Genomic DNA, 26945 nt, shown 5'->3' with positions numbered 1-26945 from the left:
GTAGCATTATCTCGGTATGTTATTCAAATGATCCTTCTCAGCCGTCACTGCTCAGTCTTTTTTCAAGGTGGCGTTGGGACAATGATTGTTTTGAGTAGATGGATTTCATCTCCAAGCTAATTGATTTGTTTGTTCAAATTGGCCGTGCTTTTTGAAAGATGGCTCCTGCTTTCCAATCCGTGATAACACTGCCTAAATTCGGGTGTAACAAATCAATAATTTAGCTTAGTTTTATTGTTCAATTTTAAGAAACAAAAAAAACACACAATAGTTGTTTATTTTTAGGGAGAGATTCCGTTTTCCTTTGGGGGGGGGGGGGGGGGACCCCCTGAGCCTACCGCACTGGGTGACACCGACCCTAGTGACGCCACTGAATCTAGCCATGCATGTTAAGCAATAATATAAACTTTAGCCTACTAAGTAGTTGGTTATCCTGGTTGATACCACACTCTAATTTTTAGTACCCATTAGAGTTTGGTGGACTTAGAGGTATCATAAATATTCTGAATCTCAAAGCCCTTGTCTTTACCAGGTTCAGAAGTCATGTGTTGTAACCTTCAGCCATTAAATCACCTAATTAAAGATGTAGTGAAAGAAGTGTATACTAAAAAAAAATTTATATGGGTTAAATACATTTTGTCGCATCATAACCTCAAAATGAATTAAAAAATTTTTTTTTTTTTTCAGACCACATTTTTCACCTGCGGACACATCATTATTTTTCTTTTTTTATGAAAATTAAACATATTGAAAATTTTTGCAGCCTATTACCTATGATATACTATCAATAAACTACATGTGAAAAATTATTAGTCTAAATTATACAGAACTAAAGATTTTGAGATTCTTGTGGACAACATGCACCTAAAAATACATTTTGAGAAAAACGCATTTAAAGTTTTTAAAATGATATAAAATATTTATTGCAACCATAAAAATATAAAAAAAAGGGAATATTTACATAATATAACATAATATATAATAAAAAAACTATTCATTAAAATGGCCTGATTGATAGGTTGGACCTTCTAGAACCTCTGCCCGGTGCTCATGCTCAATTCTTCGTTTTTTCAATTTTTTTCTCCTGGACACTAATGTGATTGATCTTCTTTTTCTAACAACAAGCTGTAGTTTGACATTTTGCTTTTTCTCACTAGAAGAAATGTTCTTTAGTGTCCAGGGAACGACTAATATGTCAAAAACTGATGAAAACAGGTCCATTATTGAAGGCTAAAACAGCAAGGTATGTCGCCGTCTTTAGTTTTTAATGTTGCGAATTCTGTTTTGGGGCATCTTTGCCAAATGAGGGAATGAAAAGATTCATTGGCGTTTTGTGTTCCCATTCTTGAACATGTTTTTAACAGATCTGTGTCTGTTATAGGAAATAACAGTTTTCCTATTTCTGATGTGATGGTCTGATTATGTTTTTTGTATGGCTGTTTTAGTGTCTCTGATCTCTTAAAGTGTGACACCAAGATGTAGTGCCATCAGGACACAACCTGTGGTTATGATCTAGGTCTGAGCTCATCATATGAAAAAATGAGCCCATAACAGCCAGCTTCATTTTTTTGAATGTCAGGAGCATTTTGGCGCAGAACTTTGGAATAGTTATTTGTAATTTTTTCAATTTTTGGCTTTGTAAGCCTATAATTTAGTTCTTTTTTGTTAGACATTTTTAAATTGTTCAAAGCATTAAACATTCTTTTTGAGATGTGGTTAATGCAGTCCTCTTTTAAGATTTCTACATCATATCCTGAGTTGGTAATGGCAGATGAATGTGATTTACTATCGCCATCACACAGCATCATGCCATAAACAAGTTTTCTGATGCCACAGAGTGAGAACAAATTTTGGATGCTGCTGCGGCCTCCATTGCATTTGCTGAGCCACTGAAGTTTTTTTGACACATATGCTTAGAGGCATCAAAATTTAGTTCTGCAGAGTTTGAATCACAAATACAGCAATAATTTGATAGGACTTCGGTGTCGATGACGAGTCCAGTATCAAAATCAATAACTGTGCCAATTCCTGAATGAGATGAGTGGCCCCTTTTATGCCAAGTCCCATCGAAAGAAACTGTAATAACAGGACAGCCTGTTGAACTTATTCTATCATCTGTAGTCAGAGGTTGTGAAATGTTTCTTCCATGCACAACAGCAGATGCCCTAATCATACATTCTTCACCAGCTTCAATTATAGCAGTGTTGACTATGTTAGCTAGATTGTTATAAGTATTTCTGTGCATGCAGGGCATACTCATAAGTCCACAAAACCTATCAAATTTAGAATGCGAGATTCCAGATTCTTTTAATGCAGCGACAGCGCGGACATTAATATCCAGATGAACATTATTACTTTTTTTTTAGGTCCAGTCAGGCCACAAATATGTTTCACAATTTAGGCATTTGATTTTAATCAAATGAGCCATGCCTTTTGATTGTGTGATGCACATGGTTAATTTTTTGTCAAAGCAATGTGGACAGCACAACAAGGAGACCATTGTGGTCAATTCCATTGAATTCATCATGACGTATATGAAATCTTCAGGCAGCCTCTTATTGGTGTTATCAGCGTTAGTAATTGCAGTTAGAATTATTTTTCGTTCAGCTGCACTTGCAGGCTGCGTTGTTGCTGCTTCAGATCCAGCTGTATCGAAAACAGAGCTGCAAACAAATAAAAAAAATTAGAGGTTCTTTAAAAAAAAATTCAATAGTATGAAAGTACACGTCACATCTATTTATGTACAACATGAAGATTATTTTAAATTTTATAATGCATTTTAGGAATCAAATATTGTATTAATCATCAAAAGTAAAAAATGTAAAGAGACATGTTACATGTAGATCTATATAACATGGTTCATACAACTTTTGTGAAAATGAATTCCAGACATTTTCCAGATGTTTTCCAGACTTACTAACAGTAAAAAGGATGGCTACCTGAGCATGCCATATGTGCTCTGGACTGCTGTATTCGTGATCTTGGGTTCAAACCCTGCCAATAACTAACCCCTGTCGTACTGTGGGAGGTTTGGACTAGGGTGTAATAATAATTTTCAATTATTAAGGAACATACGATACAAGGGGAAAAAAAAAGTCACTAATCTTGTAGCACTTAGACTTGGGAAATTTAATAGGCCCTATATAGTTTAATAGGCCTAACTTAGTTGTAAAATCTTATTCTTAATCACATAACTAGTCCAATAGTTTTATAATTTTTATATAGATATTTAGTGGCTTAAACATTAGACACTAGTTAAAAAGTAAAGACTTATTTAGACTAGCCTAGGTTAGAGGGCCTACCTCTAGTAGGCCTATAATTCTATTGGAGGAGATAATTTTAAATAAAGATCTAGAGATAGATTAACTGTATTGAACTTGAAATTTAATTTGTAGTAGTGGCTTACTTATGTCTAATTCACAATAGGCCTATGTGAATACTGACTTGTTTTTTTTAACGGGGTAAAAATTGATAATATTGATATCTAGATCTAAATCTATATCATAACCATACTAGATTATAATTATAGATCTATATGCTAAGTATGCTAGATCTAAATCTAGACTTAGATCAAGACTAAATCTAGTAGTAGATCTAGTATTCTAAGTCTTTTTAGTTTTTGAGTTTAGACTCAAGATCTATATTCTACATTGAATAGATTTGGGGGAAAAAAAAAAAAGGGGGGGGGGGGGGGGGTAATCGTGCATAGATCGAGACTAAATCTAGTTGCAGACCTAGTAATCTAAGTCATTCTTGTGCTCTAGTCTTTTATCTTTTAGTTTAGACTAAGATCTAGATCTATATTCTATGTTGACTAGATATAATATAACTTGTTTTCTTTACTTAACTGGGGAAGGGGGGGGGGGGGGGGAAATCGCGCGTATAGATCGAGACTAAATTAGGTACTAAATCTAGTAGTAGACCTAGATCTAGTAATCTAATTCGCGCATAGATGAAGACTAAATCTAATTCTAGACCTAGTAATGGAAGTCATTCTAAAGGCCTAGTCTTTTAGTTTAGACTCAAGTGCGCATAGACAGCTGCCAAATAATTAACCTAAAAAACTAGGGGCCTTCGATGGGAAGTTTTACCGATCTTATAGGCATATTCTATGTTGACTAGATATATTATAATATAATTTGTTTTCTTTATTTAATGGGGGGGGGGGGGGGGGGGGTAATCACACATAGATCGAGGCTAACATTAGGCTAGTAGAAAACCTTGATCTATTAAGAAGTGGTGCATAGATCAAGACTAAATCTAGTAATCTAGTCTAGTAGAATTTAGAATTTAGTAGATCTAGTAGACCTAGAACAGATATAGATCTAGTAATAAAAGTCGCGCATAGTCATAGATCGAGCCTAAATCTAGTAGTAGACCTAGATCTAGTAAACTATCTAAGTCGCGAATAGATCGAGACTTTTAAATCTAGTAGTAGACCTAGATCTAGTAAGTCATTCTTGTTGCCAAATATTTTTGGTTTAGACTCAAGATCTAGATCTAGACTCTCTCTATATATATATTCTATATTGACGTCATTGACGAGATATATTTGTTTTCTTTATTTAAAAAGGGGGGGGGGGGGGGGGGGAGTTTCGCCCATGCATAAATAAATCTAGGCCAAAAACTTCCCGACCTTTGGTAGCCTAACTGAAATTTGATCGACCATCTAGATAATATAGAATAACATCTTCTAATCATCATCTTTTTTGAAGTAACGTCTGTATTATATAAGATAACAGCAGTCATAATAAACTAGTTACTAGTCTAGGACTAGATCTATTACTAAATCTGATTTAAGTCTGCAGTACACCGTCTAGAAATTGGCTGGCATTTCACCGACATGCCGTGGATTGCGCGTGCTTTCACAATAATGAATAGATAGATCTAGTAGGCCTATTAATGGAAGCCTCTATGCCCAACTACATCTAGCAGCCTAGCATTTTACGTTACGGCGCCTGAGGGCTGAATGACATCGGATTAATTTTTTTTTCAAATTCCAGACTTTTTCCAGACATTTAACAAAATTGCCTCGAAAAGTAGCAATTTTCCAGACTTTTTTAAGACTGAAATCTGAATTTTGAAATTCCAGACTTTTTCCAGACCGCTTACGAACCTTGATATATGTATTAGATCTTAAAAAAAAAAAGACCAAGTTGAAGTCCTACAACTACATGATAATCTAGATTTAGAATCTAGATCTATATAGATGTCTAGATCTAGTCAATCTAGAATATCTAGTCTAGTCATTCTAGTAAACTAGTTCTAATGTGATCTATGTCCCTAATCTATACTAGATCTAAAAAAGGATAGATCTCTATGTTTGCAATCACTTTCATGATATTTATTTAATGTCTAGATCTATATTATATAGATCTAGATGTGATTCATTGATATGATAAACACGTTGCGTTTGTCGAATTCAAAGATTGATGAAGCAAAGGTTTCATTATGATTTTTTATTATCTCTAGTACTACTCTGTATTTTATGTGTAAGCACGCGCGCTGGTCTAGTAAATAAAAAACTCTAGATCTAGACTTACCTTTGTAATTATGCATTTGTCTTTGAAGCATGTCTTCCTCTGGGCTTACAGTAACGTTTTTTCTTTCCAAACATATAGATCTAACCTTTTGTTGGCATTTCTGAGTTTGAATAATGAATCGAGTGTTGATGTGAAGGAAGCTTTGTTTACAGAAGGAGGACCGGTTCACGTCATGTGCGCATGCGTGCAAATTTTGTTGTCATAGTTACCAATGTAGCTTTGATAGTGCGCATGCGTAAATATGGCTTAGTGAGTGTGTATATGAGGATATAGGAAAAAAAAAGAGGTAGTGACGTATTTTGAAAGTTTATATTTATAGAATGAGAAACCATGCTCATAATCGGAACTAGAAAAGTAGACCTTTGTATCGATACCATCTGTTAGGGATAAGAGCGTACATTAGCTTATCAACTTTAGCTTACAAAATGTTGATTTTTAACCAAAACATCAAAATTTTGCTTATACATCTACTTTTAAAATACAAAATTGATGTATAAAGCGCAGTTTTTTTAGTATTCTGATAGGGAATTCGTTTTCTAGACATTTTAAACTATTAAAATCAATTAATTTTAAAATATCGATATTTTTGACCTAGATCGATGTTTTCTCACTGTGCATCCCCCTTAACTACTCAGAAGTCCGATTTTAAAGATCTATCCCCCCCAAAAAAAGCACAAGCCGATTTCAAATAGCCACTACAAATAACAAACAGGTCGATTCAAAACAGAAACTACGAATAATGTTCATATAGAGTCCAAGCAGCGGTTATGAAAAATGCACAAGTCTATTCAATCAGCCACCACCAAAAGAGTAGAAGTTGATTCTAAGTAACCACAAAAAAAAAAAAAAACCAACATAGGTCCGATTCAAAACAGTCATTACAAAAAAGTCGATTCCGAAAAAGCAATCACAAAAAAAAAATGGATTACAAACAACAATTAATTTAAGAAATTTCTTGATTCGAAGACAAGCCTTATTAAGTTGATTTGGGAAATACCAATACTAAAATACAAAGCTTTGATAGCAAGCCTGTGGTTTTTCTCAAATTGTGGTCCCAACGTTTTTATTCTATTGAAACCCGTTCTTAGTAAGCATCTAGGAGGTAAAAGAAACCTGTGTACGAAATTTCACATAAATAGAAGCGACAGTTTAAGAGATATCTTGATTTTTGAAGACAAGTCTTATAATCTCCTAATATTTATTTATAGTTGATTTGGGAAATACCAATAATAAAATACAAAGCTTTGATAGCAAGCCTGTGGTTTTTCGCAAATTGTGGTCCCAACGTTTTGATTCTATCGAAACCCGTTCTTAGTAAGCATCTAGGAGGTAAAAGGAACCTGTGTACTAAATTTCACTTGAATAGAAGCGACAGTTTAAGAGATATCTTGATTTTCGGAGACAAGCCTTATAATTTCCTTATTAAGTTGATTTGGGAAATACCAATACTAAAATACAAAGCTTTGATAGCAAGCCTGTGGTTTTTCGCAAATTGTGGTCCCAACGTTTTGATTCTATCGAAACCCGTTCTTAGTAAGCATCTAGGAGGTAAAAGGAACCTGTGTACTAAATCTCACTTGAATAGAAGCGACAGTTTAAGAGATATCTTGATTTTCAGAGACAAGCCTTATAATTTCCTTATTAAGTTGATTTGGGAAATACCAATACTAAAATACAAAGCTTTGATAGCAAGCCTGTGGTTTTTCGCAAATTGTGGTCCCAACGTTTTGATTCTATCGAAACCCGTTCTTAGTAAGCATCTAGGAGGTAAAAGGAACCTGTGTACTAAATTTCACTTGAATAGAAGCGACAGTTTAAGAGATATCTTGATTTTCGGAGACAAGCCTTATAATTTCCTTATTAAGTTGATTTGGGAAATACCAATACTAAAATACAAAGCTTTGATAGCAAGCCTGTGGTTTTTCGCAAATTGTGGTCCCAACGTTTTGATTCTATCGAAACCCGTTCTTAGTAAGCATCTAGGAGGTAAAAGGAACCTGTGTACTAAATCTCACTTGAATAGAAGCGACAGTTTAAGAGATATCTTGATTTTCAGAGACAAGCCTTATAATTTCCTTATTAAGTTGATTTGGGAAATACCAATACTAAAATACAAAGCTTTGATAGCAAGCCTGTGGTTTTTCGCAAATTGTGGTCCCAACGTTTTTATTCTATCGAAACCCGTTCTTAGTAAGCATCTAGGAGGTAAAAGGAACCTGTGTACTAAATTTCACTTGAATAGAAGCGACAGTTTAAGAGATATATTGATTTTCGGAGACAAGCCTTATAATTTCCTTATTAAGTTGTTTTGGAAATACCAATAATAAAATACAAAGCTTTGATAGCAAGCCTGTGGTTTTTCTCAAATTGTGGTCCCAACGTTTTTATTCTATTGAAACCCGTTCTTAGTAAGCATCTAGGAGGTAAAAGAAACCTGTGTACGAAATTTCACATAAATAGAAGCGACAGTTTAAGGGGAGGATTACCTTTGAAAATAGTCATTTTGGACCCAAAAATGGATTTTTAGATTTAAACGTATTTAGATAGCTTATCCATTTATTTACGTTATACTTTTTTTCATTTTTAGGGTGCTTATTAATCAAGATTTGATTGAAAAACGTAAAAATCCCCCATAGTTACGCCTATAATAACTCTTTTGCATAGCAAATACTCTGGTCATATTTGGTATCAAATTGTTCGGCTTCAAAAGCACTTTTAAAATTTGGCAACACTTCCTAATCTATTATAAGAAGTTTTTAGCTAAATTTAGAAACTTGCGTACTCTATTTGGTAAGTTTTTCGTATAATTATAGCCCACTCATAAATACTGAACGCTGATTGGTTGCTTACCGGAATACCCCTAGTGACTGTGTATACGTCAGCTTATCGAAAATAGAAAAACAAACATGCTGCCGTTTTCTCGTTGCAAACAAAACAGTTTCAGTATCATAAAATAAACGTTTTTGTATGTTTTATTCTTGCTATTCGGAAATCTTCATCATGTGAGTATAATAAATAGGATTTCGTGATTCTAGATCTACGAGTCTTGTCTACATTACTCTAGATCTACACTAACTAGTGGTCATATATTGAATCCAGCCAGGTCTAGATCTAGATCCACTACTAAATATAGATCTAGATCATTATCTAGGACTAGATCTACTAGATGCATAGATTATTCTGTGCCAAGATGAAGATAAAAGAAAGGAACAGCGTATTGAAGCTCATATAAACACTAGATCTAATTCTAGATTAATTTAGTAGATCTAGACGTCTAGAAGATATAATTCAAATCATGTCAATGTAAATAGTAATAGTAAATAGACTCCTCCTACTCAAACACTTCAATTTTAAACAGCTTTCAATGTTAGATGTAGATGTATGTATTGAATAGATAGTGTCTGAGTGTGCAACCTAGTTTTGACATGGACTTTATACTATTATAAGATTCAAATCTATATTAATGATAATCCAACTGACTGTAAGTAGACATGACATTTTGCTTTTTTATTAACATGGAACCTAGATCTAGACATCAGAAGCTACTAATTAATGACAATATTTGTTACCTGTGCCCTACATATTCTATACAATTGATTATCACCTAATATCAATCTTTTGTCAGGTTTGAAGTACTACTGGTAGCAGAATGAAATCCCTGCCTCCAACATAATACAAAGATTGGTTTGAATCTCACCAAGTTAATTGTGATATCAACTAGATCTATTCTATAAAGGTTAGTTTTTTTGTTTCTTGTTTTAAAACCTTATTTATTTAGAATAATTATGTTGTTGCCACTTGATGTTTACTTAATTATTTTTCTTATACTTTTTTGTTCTCTATTTTTTAGGATTCAAGCAATGGTGGCGACGCATTCCGCTGAAATATTCTGGAAGATATTCATCAACGAGTTTAACTGCGATACACCACAGTGTTATCCAAATCTTTTAACAGAGTGTGTGGGATTTAACCTTTTGAAGATATAAAAGTAACTTAAGAACAGTGCTACTCAATTTACCAAAGGCTATCAGAACAAGCAAATTATACAACGATGTAAATTTGTGGAAACTCAAAATACGATTACGTCGATTCGCTCATGAACTAGAAACTTTTGGACCAAAATCTAGATTTACTAATCCAGAAAAAGAAAACTGTTCTATTTTAGCTGCTGTGGGACAACTTAATGTAAATTTTTCTTTTGTCAGTGTAATTAAAACTTTTTTTCAATTATTAGGCCAGCAAGAAAAACCATCCACTTAGATTATCAAGCTTTCAGAAAATCTTAAGAAATGCAATTTTAAAAAGTTATAAAAAGATTACTGTTGTTGAGAAAAGATGCTAAAGCACACATAGAATTTCAGTTGATAGAAGCAAAAGGAGTTTGTTAATATTCTGGAAAGTTTTAAATCCATTGTTTACATTTTGAATTTTTAGCTATTTTTCTCATATTGCTATCGACTTATATGATCATCTTAAAAGTACTATAACTTAAAAACTTATTGATGAAATGATGTCAAATTTTTTACATTATAAGACTATATTTAGTTATCAAAGTGTGCAGTGTTATTTATTCAAATATAGTGATTTTACATAGTTTGACAAATAAATTTTAGTTTTAAATCAATTTTTCTTAGATTCTTATTTTTCCAAAAATACCAAAACTAAAATTGCTATTACTTTGCAACCATTTAAGATATTTGCATAAAATTTGAAACACTTAAAGATATATGTTAGTACTTTAACGTGACATCCAGCGTTTTTTTTTTAAATTCATGATGTTCATTTTATTGTCTTTGACATCTCTAAAAAAAAGTTTTTTTTGTAAAAAACTATACCACTTATTTTACTTCTAAATCTTGTGAAAACAAATAGAATTGTAATAAAAATTGAGATGTCACATTATAGAGTCATGTTTCCTTCTTCAAAATAAAAAAGTTTGAGTCTTTTTTATTGATTATTAAGAAAGGAAAAGCATTTTAAAAATCATATACAAAAAACAAGATGGCGGCCGTTACCATGGCAACCACAAAAGTGACACACAATTTTCTAAGGTTTTTTTTATCAGGGTGAGTTACTGTACCAACCAACCAGTTTTGATAAGTTTCTGATCAATATTAAAGAAAATAATTTTTTTAGGTGTACCTCCCCTTAAGAGATATCTTGATTTTCGAAGACAAGTCTTATAATCTCCTAATATTTATTTATAGTTGATTTGGGAAATACCAATACTAAAATACAAAGCTTTGATAGCAAGCCTGTGGTTTTTCGCAAATTGTGGTCCCAACGTTTTGATTCTATCGAAACCCGTTCTTAGTAAGCATCTAGGAGGTAAAAGGAACCTGTGTACTAAATCTCACTTGAATAGAAGCGACAGTTTAAGAGATATCTTGATTTTCAGAGACAAGCCTTATAATTTCCTTATTAAGTTGATTTGGGAAATACCAATACTAAAATACAAAGCTTTGATAGCAAGCCTGTGGTTTTTCGCAAATTGTGGTCCCAACGTTTTGATTCTATCGAAACCCGTTCTTAGTAAGCATCTAGGAGGTAAAAGGAACCTGTGTACTAAATCTCACTTGAATAGAAGCGACAGTTTAAGAGATATATTGATTTTCGGAGACAAGCCTTATAATTTCCTTATTAAGTTGTTTTGGAAATACCAATAATAAAATACAAAGCTTTGATAGCAAGCCTGTGGTTTTTCTCAAATTGTGGTCCCAACGTTTTTATTCTATTGAAACCCGTTCTTAGTAAGCATCTAGGAGGTAAAAGAAACCTGTGTACGAAATTTCACATAAATAGAAGCGACAGTTTAAGAGATATCTTGATTTTCGAAGACAAGTCTTATAATCTCCTAATATTTATTTATAGTTGATTTGGGAAATACCAATACTAAAATACAAAGCTTTGATAGCAAGCCTGTGGTTTTTCGCAAATTGTGGTCCCAACGTTTTGATTCTATCGAAACCCGTTCTTAGTAAGCATCTAGGAGGTAAAAGGAACCTGTGTACTAAATCTCACTTGAATAGAAGCGACAGTTTAAGAGATATCTTGATTTTCAGAGACAAGCCTTATAATTTCCTTATTAAGTTGATTTGGGAAATACCAATACTAAAATACAAAGCTTTGATAGCAAGCCTGTGGTTTTTCGCAAATTGTGGTCCCAACGTTTTTATTCTATCGAAACCCGTTCTTAGTAAGCATCTAGGAGGTAAAAGGAACCTGTGTACTAAATTTCACTTGAATAGAAGCGACAGTTTAAGAGATATATTGATTTTCGGAGACAAGCCTTATAATTTCCTTATTAAGTTGTTTTGGAAATACCAATAATAAAATACAAAGCTTTGATAGCAAGCCTGTGGTTTTTCGCCAATTGTGGTCCCAACGTTTTGATTCTATCGAAACCCGTTCTTAGTAAGCATCTAGGAGGTAAAAGGAACCTGTGTACTAAATCTCACTTGAATAGAATCGACAGTTTAAGAGATATCTTGATTTTCAGAGACAAGCCTTATAATTTCCTTATTAAGTTGATTTGGGAAATACCAATAATAAAATACAAAGCTTTGATAGCAAGCCTGTGGTTTTTCGCAAATTGTGGTCCCAACGTTTTTATTCTATCGAAACCCGTTCTTAGTAAGCATCTAGGAGGTAAAAGGAACCTGTTTACTAGATTTCACTTGAATAGAAGCGACAGTTTAAGAGATATCTTGATTTTAGGAGACAAGCCTTATAATTTCCTTATTAAGTTGATTTGGGAAATACCAATAACAAAATACAAAGCTTTGATAGCAAGCCTGTGGTTTTTCGCAAATTGTGGTCCCAACGTTTTTATTCTATCGAAACCCGTTCTTAGTAAGCATCTAGGAGGTAAAAGAAACATGTGTACGAAATTTCACGTAAATAGAAGCGACAGTTTAAGAGATATCTTGATTTTCAAAGACAAGTCTTATAATCTCCTAATATTTATTTATAGATCTAGTATCCTATTATTTCCGACATTTGGATATTTCCGGTATTTGGTTTCACCCTTATCAATATAAACAACCATATTGATTTACGTTCGATTGACGACTGCTGATAAAGTTTTCTTGTACACTACGTGTTGACTTATTATTCAACTTCTAAATCTATATGTAGGCAAAAAAACTTAAAAATAAATAGACCTTGTAGATTTGTAATTCTAGATCTAGAACTTATAAGACCAAGACTTAGCCGGCAGTGGCAGGCTTGTCAGAGTTGTCTGAGAGAGGCCTTATGATACTTGAAGTTATTCCGGGCTATTAAATTTAATGTGGCAATTGAATTGACGTCGATGATCAACTAAACAAATTATCCTTAGTCCTTGCCATAACTGATGCCTCTCAATCAAAACTTAGAAATAATTAGAAAAGTAAAGCCTATCAAAGCTTGCAATACACATGTGATCTAATTCTAGACTAGATCTATAGATTTATCTAGATTATCAACAGTTCGCTTTCACTTTCAGTGGATCTGATTTCACTACTAGATCTAGATCTATAAGTATAACTACTACAAGTTGTAGTACAAGATCTGATCTAGATCTATAGGAAAGGCCCATCAGCGAAATGGCATACAAAGCGAACACCTCCCGGTATTTTTTATCCATTCTTATTTATTTCAAAAGTAACTGCAGAACTAATAAAATGGTGTTACAAAGACATTTTTCTACATTTCCCACATATTCACTTTTGTTTTCCCTCATATAGTAAAGCGTAGCTAAAGGTCAAAGTTGACATGTATGGAAATTTCATTCTCAAAACATTTCCGGATAAACGAGAATAGTCCGAACTTAAGGCGATTTGCATATTATGCTTCTAAATTGACGAGGAAATAGTTAGCTAGAATAGCTAAGGCTATTCATTCCGTTGAAAAAAAAATATTATGGGGTGTTCGCTCAAAATGACCTTTTTAACTGAAAACCTATTCAGCGAAACCCCTATTATAAGCTTAAAAAGCCATTAATAATAATTTAGTTACTGATTTAATCTGTTTTTCTTTTTGTCTTATCTATTGTTATTGTTTGTAAACTGAAATATTAAAATAATAGGCCTATTTTTAACCTTAACCCAACGTCTTCGATTTCGAAGATTAAGGATGAGTGCATCACTACGTGTTTCACATGACTACGCCCAGTTGCGACCAGCATATTTTCCTGCATTTTCTTTCTGTCTAAAATGTTTGACTCGCAGCTCTCCAACAGTCTCTCAGAGGTCATATGCTGGCAGCTACTTTCCTCTATGCCAGTGAGGGTGAAATGACGCTTCAGTTGATCTTAACACTGCTTATACGGGGTGGGGGGGGGGGACCTCTGTTTTGCCCTCCTCCTTTTTTTTTAACTGTCTGGTTAACCTCTTGTTACTAATTAATGAGATTAATATGTGTATAAATGTTTAAAAGAAGTGCAGAATTCAACGCGAACTATATATTTAGTAATAAATATAAGAGTTACCATATAATATACATTTATAAAATTACAAGTTCACTCCTGAGCCTTTAGTCTCCATGCCCGAAACCCAAGCTGTTGTAGATCTGTCTCCATACATCATCAATCCATCGCATTCGGGATCTGCCTTTGGGTCAATCAGCGTGTGTGTGGGGGGGATTGAGTTGATGGTGATTAAGTGCACTGAACATAAGTTCTTAAAAAAAATAGTTGCAGTAACGAGAGTTTATGAAATGGAGAGTAGTACGACGTGGAGTAGCCTGTAGGAAGGTGGCGTGATAGAATTTTGTAGTTTCTTTATTTCTTTTAAGAAAAAAAATTGATCGCAAGTTTCGTAGGCTATATAGACATCAGTTCCAAGCAGAGAAAGGAGATGTGGAGCATGAGAAAGTGAAAACAAATTTAGGCTTTATGCGACAAGGAGGACAATAGTTATAATGCTTCATGGAAGAAGTTAGATGATAGAACTAAGTGAAGCATAATTTCCAATATTTTAACATGCTATTTTTAACGGCCTTCGCTCATTATGACTCCCGCGAGAATTGCTTTCGCTGATTAGGTTCGACCCCTACTGCAAGTTGACTTCAATTATAAATTTAATAGCTGATATGGAAAAAAGAGTCAAATTTAATTTTATCGCCCAATAGCTGAGGAGTCCGCAGATGTTTTCATTTTTTTAATAAGTTAAACTATTGCAGAGTTATAAATTCTAAACTAAAAACTGGCACAAAAACATTCATCACATTTTATATTTTTCAGATGAAGATGCATAGCAGGCTTCATTATATTGCTTTTGGAACAGAGCCACATACAGATTAATAAAACCAGCTCTTTTGAGTAACAGGAAGGACTTGAAAACTACATATTAAAAAAACAAGCAGCAAAGAAGAAAATTTAAGGCAAGTTGTTTTTCTAAATATTTTGATTTATTATTTAAAATTAACTTCATTGTTTCTTTTGTTGTATGCATAATACAGTACAGGCAAATTATGAAAATAATCTTGACTAAAATCTTTCAATCTAGATTAGATTTAGATTAAACTTTTTAGAACTGATTTCCACAAGGGATGGGAATGGGCAGGGTTTAAACCCGGAACCATCGGTAAGTCTGAACAGTCCATCACACAAAATGCATGACCAGGCAGACATCTTGATTTGAATTACTAACTAAGGTAGGCCTACTTTATAAAAAAAACAACTAGTTCTTGGCGTCCATTGTTATTCAAACAGTTACATAGTTACAAGAATTGATCTTGAAATAAAATGTTTGTTTTTTTAATAAACAAGTCAACTTTAAAGACCTTACAATCTATAAGGCAGATGATGTAAAGGTCACCTGTTTCTGTGGACCACGGTTAACGAGGATGTCTTGGCCAGCACAATGAACAACCACTTTACTTTTCCCCAACTAATGTCAAATACCAATTAAACCTGGTTGGACTCAGAGGTATCCCAAAATTCAAAATACCAGTCTTTAACGAGATTCGAACCTGGTACTGCAGGTTTCACTAAGGGCCTCTTTTGAATGAATAGATCTACAATTTTCATACTAATAGATAAGATAATAATAATTAATATACAAACAATACTTCAATTCATTTCTTTTATTTCCACAAATAAATGAATGCATATTATGATTTGAATAAATATATCTATATATTAAATTATATAAATATTTCTCATTGGATAGCTTGGATATAATACAGGTACAAAAAAAAATACACTGTCTCACATTTACACATATTTATATATAATTTAATTTAACTACTATAATTATGAATGTACACAAATTATTTTTTTTAACACACATTATTTCAAATATTCTAGGTAAACCAGCCTATGTATTAGCTGATATGTTTAAAATTCATCCCACAACTGCATCTAAGACAGGGGTGGGCAAATTACGGCCCGGGGGGCGGATGTGGCCCAGCGGAATGTTTTATGCGGCCTGCTGACACCTACAGCAGACATGCCTATAGTCCCGCATTATGCGGAAACGGCCCGCAAAATCATCAAAAAAGCTCACATGTTCCGCCGTTCCGCATTCACGATTTTTTGTTCCGCCAAGTCTGAATTCCGACACTAAAAAAAAATTGCCATTTTATCATTATTTATTAATAGTGCGAATTGAAAATACTGAGTGCAAAATAAAATATATATAGGTCTGTGTTTATTGTTTACATTTCATCTACTTCCGGACCCGGTGTGTCCTAAATTTACGAAGAAATGGTTGAAGACTAGATCTACATCTAGTTCTAGACATAGATCTCTAGATCTACTGATCTAGTAGTCTAGGTCTAGATATTAGAATTAGATCTATTCTTAGAATCTAGTAAGTGCTAATTAGCCAAATATTCCATTCAAATCCCTTTCTTTTCACGACAATGGCTCTACTACAGTACTCTACTAGATCTATCATTATCATCATCTATTTAATTTTAATCTATCTAGACAGACTAGGCTACTAGTAGACTAGATAGGTCTAGGTCACTAGACTATCTAGAATCTAGACTAGATTTAGATTAGAATGAATAGATCTAATCTAGTCTAGATTGTTTTTTAGATTTTAGATGATTTGATAGATCAAATAGATCTAGATCTGACTATTCTTTTTCTAATTCTAACACTAACTCCTTGAACTGGTTTCTAAGTAATCACTTAGTAATCTAAGAAACTTTCAAAAGGATTTAAAAAAAAAAACGTTATTAAAGATCTAGACCTAAATTAATTAATTAACTTGACTTAGACTTAGACTTAGTCTAAGGCCTAAATAAGGCTATTAGATCTATCTACTTTTCTTATTACATAGTCTAAATTAGTATCTAGATCTAGAAGTAGGGCTAGCACTAAATAACTAGATCTAGAAGTAGACTCTAGATCTATCTAGAAATAGACTTAGAAGATAATAGATCTCTAGATTCTAGATTTCTATGTATCATTATGTAAATTTAGTTCTTAATAAGTCTATTATAGACTATAGATTTAGACATAAATATTTAGATCTCTGATATAATTATTATAATCTGTGTTCTTAGACATAGAGGACTTATTAGATATAGATCTAGACTAGTACTAGTAGACTCTTAAATTATTTTAGATCTAGAACTATATACAAGATCTAGTGTGACTAGAGTAGAGCCCTAGAATTAGAAACGGATAGATAATCAAGTAGATCTAGAATAATCTAGACTAGATTTCACTAGATCTAGTCAATAGATTTAGACCTAGTAGTAACAAATAAAAATTGTTTGTTTTTTTAGTTTTTGTTCTTTAGGAGGGTTTTTGGGCCAAAGTCTTGTTCGGGTCTCTTGATTTAGAATGCACCATTGAAGGACATGGTCAGCATTCTCTGGTGATGGGCAAGTTTCTCTAGTCCCGACATTTAACTTCCAGAACATTTATTGTCTCATTCAGTGAACAAGCCTTTTCCTTTGTGGAAACTAAACAAGCATTACTACTGGTCGATTTTGACAGCAGTCACAAGGATAGAAACTAGTAAGCTAGTTCCACAGTTCCGGAACATTATGCACGAGTGTAAAAAGTAAAATACTGCACATTAAGTACAACTGTATATTTGTCAGGATATTTTAATGTAAAATGACAACAGCAATTTGAAAAAAAAAATCGTAAAATTGGTTTAAATAATTGCTAACTCTTGTTGTAATTCCTTAACGTGAAGTGTGGGGAAAAAAAAGAAACGTGAATATAATACAGTGTAAATATGAATTAAAAGACATTCTACACAGTTAGCTTAGAGTGTCTCTATAAGTTGTATATAAATATGCGGCCCGCCATTCCCAATTTTTAAAATAATGGTTACAAAAATAATGGATACAAAAAGGTTGCCCACCCCTGATCTAAGATATTCATGTACTGTTTTGGATGTTATGTATGTCGACATACCCGATTTTCTGGCCCAATAAGGAGAGTCTCAGGCCCAAAAAATTTATTTGTACTTATGACAGGAAGATGACAGTAATAAATGACTGTTTTGAAATTTTCATTGAGAGACCTAGCAGCGTTAAAGCACAGGCACAAACCTATTCTTCCTATTAGCACAACACAGTAAAATATCTGATTGGAACTCATTACTTTCAATATATGAATTAAAAATATTTATACTAAGCTTTATAGTTTCTTTGGATTTAATAGCCTTTAAATTTTTATTTTTAGAAATGATGTTGTTCACAAGAGAATCAAATTTAACTTTTTGTTTTTTAATGAGGTGATATCAATCTCAGAAACCTTAGTTGGCAAAACTTTTTTAAGCTCTGATGGATTTATCCAGTAAGATAACAAGCCTGTAACTGTCTTACTCTCTTTTAGCCTGGTGTTGGCTTCCAGCTTAAATAAAGTGTCTGCCACATTTCTTCTTCTTCTTCATCGTTCTCATTGTTATGTTGGAGTGTTCATATGACTAGACCAGTACATGAGATGAACTGCGCAGTGGTTTCCAAATCAGGGAGCTCTCCATATAGTTTTCTTTCTATTGAGGTGATTTGGGGCCAATGTCTTATACGGGCCTCTTGGTAGAGAGAGCAGTTTTGGAGGACGTGGTCGGCATTTTCTGGTGATACTCCACATGGGCAGATTTCACTGGTTACAAAATTTTGAGCTTCCGGAACATGTGTTGTCGCATTCTGTTGTGTCCGGTCCTGAATCGAAAGATTAGATGTTGGTCTTGTCGGGATAGCTTATAGTAAGCGTCATCTTTCTTGTGATTTGGATGGGAGCTCGTCCATTTCTCATTTATTTTATCTACAATTAATTTCTTCATTTCTTCTGGATAGAGTGCAGAGTTTACTTGTGAGTTTGTTCTCCCACTCTTGGCTAGTGTGTCAGCCTTCTCATTTCCTGCTAGTTGTATGTGAGCTGGTATCCATTGAATAACAGTTTTTTTGCTGTTGTTGTTGAGCTTTGTAAGTGCTGTTCTGAGGTTTTTAATATGAGGGGAATCAGAGTTTTGCAAACTTTGGAGGGTTGTTTTCACGTCTGTTAGAAAGACAATATGACTGTGAGGGGAACTTGGATGATTTGCTAACATGGTAGCAGCTAGTGCTAGTGCTTCCCTTTCTGCTCTGTGACTGTCAGAACTCTCCAGTTGCAATGGATTTTTCTAGTTTTCCTCCATCTGGCCATTCGATAAGTATTCCAGCTCCTCCATTTGTGGTGGCTTTATGGGATGAGCCATCCGTGTAAACTCTGATCCACTGATTGCTAGGGTAATTGGTATGTAGAAAACAGTTCACTATTTCCTTGAGCTCTGTTGGTCTGTAATCAGATTTTCTTTTTATGTTTTCAATATGGTCCCTTATAGTAGGAAGAGGGCTTTCGTCCCAGGGTAGAGATTCATTATAGTGTATTGAGGATTCCAGAGTAATTTTTTCAAGTTGGTGTTTCTTTTTTAGTTTTAGAGATTCCTGTATGAAATTGGTCCTTTTGAGACGGTTTTTTGTGCCAGTTTTGTGGATTTTTGTTCTGAGTGGGTGCCTCTCCAAGGTTTCCAATTTAGTGAATTGGGAAAGGATTTTTATTTCTCTTCTTTTATCCAGAGAGATCAGGGCAGCGGTTTCCTCCATAGCTCTTATGGGTGTTGTTTTGATTGCTCCTGTCATTATCCTTAGACCAATATTTTGAACCTTGTCTATTTTTCTTAGGTTGGTTTGGGCTGCTGAGCCCCATGCTGTGGCACCATATAGGTCTTACATAACTGGTATAGGTCTTGTTCAGGATGTTGTGATTAGCTCCCCAATCTGTGCCAGCTAATTTTTTCAAGAGGGATAGTCTCTGGATGCCTTTACTCTGTGTTTTATCTATTTGGTTTTTCCAGGTTAGTCTCGGGTCATAGGTGACTCCAAGATAAGTAGGGCTGTCATTTTTTTCTAAAGCTTCCAAATCAAATGTTAATTTTATTGTTTGTTGTTTTGTTGACAGTGAGAATATGGTATATGTGGTCTTTTTTGTGTTGATGGACATGCCCCAGTCTTTGGACCAATTATTGAGTTTATCAAGAGCATCTTGTAATCGAAGTTTCGATGTTCCTACATATTCTTCTGTGCTAATTATGGCAAGGTCATCTGCATACATGCTGCTTTTAACTTTTCTAGGTAGGTTTTGATTTAGATCGTTTATGAATATTAGGAAAAGTGTTGGGGATAGGACTCCTCCTTGGGGGACGCCATTTTTTATACCCACTGTGTGGCTTCTTTGTCCTTGCATGCAAACTAAGGCTTTTCTATTATTTAGGTATTCCTTTATCCAGTTGTACATTCTTTGGGATATGTGATGCTGGATTAGCTTGAGCAAGAGACCTTGTTCTCAGACTTTGTCAAATGCTTTTTCTAAGTCAACCCACACAATTGTTGTTGGTTTCTTTTCTCGAAAGCCGTCTTCTATTTCTTGTGTGATGAAGGCAATTTGATCTTCTGTTGATCTGCCTTTTCTAAAGCCAGCCTGGGCTTCAGTGAGTAGGTTATTTGACTCAAGGATCCATGTCTGCCACATGAGTGCAGGACTCACCAAGTCCAACTATACAAGAACAGTGGGCGAATAGAATAATACCATCTTGACTTATTACTATCCAGGGCTGCAGTGCATGCTAACCACTGAGAGTGAAGACCTATTAAAAAGAAAAAAAAATTATTTAAAATACCTGTACATATCAAGACATTGGTATACATGTAAATACCTTTGAATATCAAGATATTAACTATAATATAACAATATTTATTACTTACCTTTGCTAGTGGTTTAAAAGCCATAACATCTTGAACCCAACCATCTAGGAACTGGTTGTAAGCTGCTAAACTCTTGTAAGCCTGTAGACATTTTCAAAAGTAAAAATAGCAATAACATTTTAATAATAGATGTAGAACTCTTGTAATATAAAGAATTGGTTGGACTTCGAAGCATCCTAAAAATATAGAAATTCAAAACCCTAGTTTACACCAAAAATTCAATTGAGACTAGTGAAGTGCTTCAGCCGCAACAGCCAAAAGGTTTGGGCTAAGGTGTAATTAGCTTCAAATCTTAAAGAGCATTTGAAAGTTGTAAAAGAAACACAGATCTATGACCATTAGATTTATCAACAAGTTACTAGTCTTGATGAGCCTAGTCCTAAAATAAACTTTAAAAAGTCTTCAGCCTGGATAGTAAAGTTTTCTTTGGTTTAGATGCTAGATCTGATCTATATAATACTAGTATCTAATAATAAGTAACTATTATCTGTAACTATAGTCCAAATATATCTTGTGCAGAGATGTGTTTAATGAGCGCCTAAAGGCAGCACTGAAAAACTCCCAGATACCCCTCCCCTCCGGTCCACCAATGAGATTGGACCATAGCGCTCTGAGCATGCTATAACTATAAGCATGAAAGTAGTGCTACATAAAAGCTAAATTTATTTATCTTATCAAGTGACCTAGAAGTGAAGACAAGATCTAGCTATATCTATTAGATAAAAATTAAGTTTCATATGCTTAAAATATGCAGCAACAGAGAGATGTAGATTTTAGATGTTATCTAGATTTTCTAGATCTATTCTATAGAGTCTAGATGAGATCTAGAATGACCTACTAAGCCTAAGCATTATGTAGGCTAGACTCTAGATCTAGTCACACTCTAATCTGAGACATCATCCAGATTTTGTATATAATATATCTATGAAGCCATAGATCTACATCTAGAATACTAGACCTTGAAGGCTTGAGTAGAGAGTAGATCTCTATCACAATCTATGTAGGCCTACATTATATGTTACAACAATGTTGATCTAGCTCTAGACCAGTGTTTCTCAAACTTTTTTGTCTGCCGGCACAGTAAACAAACTACAAAATTTCGCGGCACACCACGAAGAGCAACAGATGTTTTATAATAAAAAGAAAAAAAGATTTTGCCTGTTTTTCAGTATTATGTTTAATGTGAATGTTGTGCCTGTTTTTGAGAGCAAATGCGATCTAATCGAGGCTCCAAAGTTGACAAACAAACTCGCATTTCATCGTCTATTGTAAGAAGTCTCTCTCTTTTCTTAGATTTGATTTCAGTCAGTGCTGAAAATCCAAACTCACAAAACCATAAAGATGTAAATGGAAGAACAATTATTTTGATTGCTTTTAAATTGATTACAGGATATAACTTGTTGATTGAAATCCAAAACACATCCAAGCTTTCTCTGAAAGCTTGACTTAAGAATTGCATCGTTTTTTAAATCATTGAGCTGCTCTTCTTCTTTAGTTGTAAAATTTGTAGCTTCATTGTTTCCAAATGGAGAGCTGACCCATTTATATTCATTACTTCAAACTGTTGAGAAGTAATGCTGCAATGCTGACTGCAGGTGTTTCAAAGTGTCCAGAATTTCAGGGGTGATTTCTTTATTTGAAGCAGATTCATTGTAAGTAGGAAAGCAGTCCTTTCGTGATTTTACTTTGCCACAAAGACAATCAATTTTAAACAAATGATATTAGTTTTGATGATGCAATGATGATGGTTTCCGATGGTCCTTGAAGACTTCAATTCAATGAATTTAATTTGTCAAATTAATCAGAGAGAAATGTCACCTTAACCCACCAAATCTCGTCATGAATAGAAAATCCAAAGTCTTTTTTTTTTCAGCCTCCAAGAATGAAATCAGCTCAGCCTTGAGTTGGACGACACCCTTTAACACTTTTCCCCTGGAGAGCCAACGAACGTTGGTGTGATACAGGAGACATTAGTAGTCTGAATCCATTGCTTCACAAAGCTCTGAGGAAAGTCAGAATGCAAGCGGTCGAGATTTGAGGAAGTTTACAACTTCAATCACTTGATCCAGAACAGACATCAAATATTTGAAGGCAAGAGCTTCTCTGTGGATCATGCAGTGAACAACTAATACATTTGGATTTTCTTGACGCACAAGAGTGAAGAATCCCTTTCTATTTCCCTGCATGGAAGGACAGCCATCGGTGCAAACGCTGACACAGTTTGTCTCCACTGTACTTTGAATAGCAAAATGTTTTCGTTCACCACTTAAAAATATCTTCGCCTTTGGTCGTAGTTGGTAGGTCTTTGCAAAATAAGAATTTGTTGACACATTTTTCATCCTTTATGAACTGAATAAAAGCTAACAACTGGGCTTTGCACTAATGTCAGTGGATTCATCCACTTGAAGGGACCACAACAGAGACAGTTCATCGTCAGTCATTTCGAAGTGTTCGAAGATTTGATCTTGTAAATCTGACAATAAGTCTTCAATTCTGCGCAAGATAGTACTATTTGACAAAGGAACTTTTTTAACTTTTTCGGCAGCATCGGGTCCAAGGATAGTTTCAACAACTATTGCTAAAGCTGGTGCAATGACTGATTCAGCCTCTGTGTGTTCTTTCTTGCATTTGCTAATAACTGAACAACCTTATAAATTGCAATTAATCCCTTTTCTGAAAGCTTTAGGTAGTTCGTAAGTTTCTTAGCTTGTTTATTTTGTTGAGCCCTGATGTTTTTGAAGTATTCCTTCAGTTGCGCTTTTACAGCTGGATGTTTTGTTTCCAAGTGTCTCTTCAATTTACTTGGAACAAGCGCCTCATTCAACAGAGCTGAATTGCAGATCAGACAGAATGACAATGGAGAATCTTCAGGTCCTGAAGATATGAAACCATATCCGATGTAATCTTCTTTGTACCTTTGTTTGGTTCCATGCTTTTCATTGAACGCTTTCGCAGTTTCATTCTTACCAACGTATTTCTCCATGTATAACAATGATTAAGGCTTAGTAATAATTTGTTATTATTAGCATACACCTACAAAATTTACATGAAACACATCGCTTATTATTATCGTTACCAATTCAAGAACTGCTGAGCGTCTGCTAAGGCGGCCTACATTTGAGTCATTATAATAATATATGTATAGTGGATAACTCCATAACCTGAAGAGCTAACACCCCTTTCCGTCATAATGTAGCGATCCACTACTATTACTGGTCGTTGCAAGCTGGGATGTCGTCACAAGGTAAAATAAAAATTTAATAGTAGGCAAACCTGTGTAACGCTGCACGTGTGGCATTCTGAAAACTCCTCGGCACACCTGCAAATCTTCGGCGGCACACAGTTTGAGAAACACTGCCCTAGACAATAATAAATATTGACTATTCAATCTGATTCTACATTTATGTCAAACAATATTATGAATATAGTATAGATGTCTAGATATGCTAACTTAAATAGTTAGAATATAGATCTAGAATCTAGTCTAGATTAGTTATTAGTAGATCTAGATCTAATCTAGGTCTAACAATAAAATTGATTCAGAATACCTTGAACTCATCCTTTGTGATTGTGTAAGCACTTTCAGTAGAACAAGATTATAAGTGAAGAGATCTGGATAACACACGGAGGTCAGCAAATCATTTTCTTTATTACGCTGGCTTGCTTTCAAAGTGTAAGAATTAATATTTGTTTCTGACTATATCATTCTTTGCTCGACTTATCCATGGTAAGTGCCTAAAAGCTTGTGTTGACTGTGCATAGAAACCAGATTTTTACCAACAATATGTCTGCCGTGCCCTGATCACATGACTATGTCTACCAACCTAAAGGTACCTGATGTGATGGGGAAGGTAAAGGCGGCTTTTTGTTGTGCTGACAACCTCATTAACCATGGGCCACAGAAACAGATGACCTTTACATCCTCAGCCCCCTAGATTGTAAGGTCTGAAAGGGGAACTTTACTTTGATTTACTTTAGTGGGAAAAAAAAGTTTCTTCTTCCCTTTTTTATTCATTAAACACTGTTTTCTTTTCACTCAAAGAACTTGTAGGACTACTTTTAGCCTAATCAATTTGATGGAGGCGTGGTGGCTGAGTGGTAAAGCTCTTGACTTCCATACTGGGGGTCCCGGCTATGAATCCTAGTGAAGACTGGGATTTCTAATTTCTGGATCTTTGGGCACCTCTGAGTCCACCCAGCTCTAATGCCCAATCTATGGTTCAACAAATTTAAAGATCTTACATGGCAGTATGAATAAAATGATAGTCTATAAAGTCAACTAAAAAAAAGTGAAATTGTACAAGATATAAAATGGAAATATTAATTTGGAGCAAGTCACAACATTTTGAAATAGAAATGTACCAGCTACAACACGCTAGATGCAGTAGATACCAAATCACAACATTTTGAAATAGAAATGTACCAGCTACAACATGCAGTGGATACCAAATCACATCAGTGTAACTGGCCACTCAGATGTAGACTTCTTGGACAACCAGGGAAGGCTAACACCAACCACCTAGCAGGCTGTGAGCTTCCATAAGCAAATTACATTTTGAAAAAGAAATTTACCAGCTACATCACTATAGAACACAGTGCTACATCATATGATTCAGCAGTCAATTCTACAGAAAATAGACAAAGTAAACAAGTAAAACAAAAACCTAACTCTAAACAATAAAAACAACAACCTTCAAAGCAATGGAAGAGATCATTTTTTCCCTGGTTTCTCTGGACAAAATAAGAGAAATAATAATCCTTACTCAGTTTACTAAAATGGAAACCTAAGAGAGCTTCCCACTCAAAACTTAAACCCACAAGTCTGGCACTCAAAATTAACTGAAAATACCTCATTTCATACGAGAATCTCAAACAAAGAAACACTGCTTATAAAATATAATTTATGAATTAGTTAAACAGTGCAATGACTCTCTTCCCTGTGACCTAAGCTCTCTTTCTGCTATAACCAAAAAAAAATCTTATCACAATCAGAAAGATCTCAAGGAAGAAATCTAATATACCAATAACCAGTGGGTCAATTATACAGATGGCTCATCTCAAGAATCCACCGGTAACGGAGGAGATGTCTTATGCAATGAATGGCTCAATTGAGAAAGATTAGAAAAGTTAATAGCCACTGGCGATCTCTCAGACAGCCACTGAGCAGAAAGGGGAGTATTAGAACCAGCAGCTACCACACTAATAAACCATCCACCTGTGAACAGCCAGATTTTCTTTCTAAGGAATACCAAAAACATTTCTTTCCTATCTTTCAAAAAATCTGATGCCTCCTCTATCAAACAAGTCAAGACAGCTCTTATAAATCTCAACAATAATAGCAAAAAAACTGTTCTCCAATGGATCCCAGGCACACTTTCGTATAGAGGAGATGAACAAGCTGACACTGCCAAAATGGGAGAATAAGTAAGCAGTCTTAAATTCCATGGAAGGTGCAGTGGCTAAGCGGTAAAACACTTGGCTACTGAACTGGGGTGCAGGGTTCGAATCCTGGTAAGACTGGGGTTTTTAATTTCACGATCTTTGGGCGCCTCTGAGTCCACCTAGCTCTAATGGGTACCTGACATTAATTGGGGAAAAGTAATGACAGTTGGTCATTCTGCTGGCCACATGACACCCTCGTTAACAGTAGGCCACAGAAACAGATGAGCTTTACATCATCTGCCCTATAGACCACAAGGTCTGAAAGGGGTACTTCACTTTTTCTTTCTTAAATTCAACTATATCCGGAAGAGAAAAAGAGAGTAGTATAAACCAAAAATATAACAGTTGTTGCTCAAACATCAGGATCAAAGATGCATGTTACATTCTATCAGGACACAGTCAATTAATTATTTTTCACCTTTGAACAGGGCACAACATAATGAGTTAACACTTATTCTGGATGTTGAAACCAGTGAAACATGCCTTGTGGAGTTCCTCCAAAGAACATATCACCTTGTTTTATCATGAGGCCCAAACAAAATACTGGCCTCCAACAGTCCTTTAGAATAAAAATTGTATGGAAAGCTGCCTGATCTGAAAAGAATGGAGTTCGTCTTCGATATAAATAAATAAATAAATATATATATATACAGGATGTAATATTTAAGTTAAACTTTTGTCACACAGTCTCATATTTGTTTATATTGACTTTAGTATTCACATTTATTCAAATAAAATAGCTGTATATATTTTACATTT

General features: G+C 34.4%; 2 long non-coding RNA genes across 2 annotated transcripts; one reads left to right on the top strand and one right to left on the bottom strand.

The window, feature by feature from the left end:
- Positions 1–625: 625 nt before the first annotated feature.
- On the bottom strand, positions 626–6400 carry LOC129922390 (uncharacterized). Its single transcript, XR_008774414.1, has 2 exons — positions 5544–6400; positions 626–2663 (listed from the first exon to the last, which is right to left on the bottom strand). It is a non-coding gene; the product is annotated as an uncharacterized LOC129922390 (long non-coding RNA).
- A 1733-nt stretch (positions 6401–8133) lies between these two features.
- LOC106062516 (uncharacterized) lies at positions 8134–10167 on the top strand. Its single transcript, XR_008774398.1, has 3 exons — positions 8134–8545; positions 9169–9279; positions 9394–10167. It is a non-coding gene; the product is annotated as an uncharacterized LOC106062516 (long non-coding RNA).
- The last annotated feature ends 16778 nt before the right edge of the window (positions 10168–26945 follow it).

The sequence above is a fragment of the Biomphalaria glabrata genome, chromosome 13 (assembly GCF_947242115.1).
Source record: "Biomphalaria glabrata chromosome 13, xgBioGlab47.1, whole genome shotgun sequence".
Lineage (NCBI taxonomy): Eukaryota > Metazoa > Mollusca > Gastropoda > Planorbidae > Biomphalaria > Biomphalaria glabrata.
The sequence above is the reverse complement of the archived record's forward strand: the minus strand, read 5'-3'. Positions and strand labels throughout refer to the sequence as shown.